At 39.9% G+C, this 441-nt stretch overlaps 1 protein-coding gene across 12 annotated transcripts in view; it reads left to right on the forward strand.

Moving 5' to 3' along the window:
* The window catches only part of LOC119585093 (proteoglycan 4-like), a gene marked incomplete at its 5' end in the record, with an annotated part of 27,907 nt that overhangs the window by 2,875 nt on the left and 24,591 nt on the right, over positions 1 to 441 (forward strand).

Here is a 441-nt window from a genome sequence, read left to right on the forward strand (position 1 = left end):
GACTAATGAGTAAACTTCAAAAGAAAAAGACTAAATCATTGCTCAGTGAATGTTGGTAGGCACACACTGCAGTCACCACAAGATATACCTCCACCAAATGCAGCAGCTTGAGCCGCTAATCCTCAAAGTGAACCTCAACTCAGACACCACTAGCCCAGGCAACTGCTAATAGCTTTAAAGACTCTGCCACTCCCCCCCCCTTTCTGCTAGCCTAAGCATTACTATTAGGTCTGTTTCTTGAGATAGTTTTAGACATTTTCTCTCAAGCCCCCATCTTTTGACTGGTTTCCCCAGACATCTTGAAGCTTTTATTGAGATTTGACATATAAAAGCCCTGGTGATTTGCACTAAATTGATATAAGGATATGTAGCAAAAATTAGCTATGATTATGTGATTATACTCTTAAGGAATGTGGTGATGTAACAGGAGATTTATGGTTT

This window comes from Penaeus monodon, chromosome 19 (genome assembly GCF_015228065.2).
Source record: "Penaeus monodon isolate SGIC_2016 chromosome 19, NSTDA_Pmon_1, whole genome shotgun sequence".
Lineage (NCBI taxonomy): Eukaryota > Metazoa > Arthropoda > Malacostraca > Decapoda > Penaeidae > Penaeus > Penaeus monodon.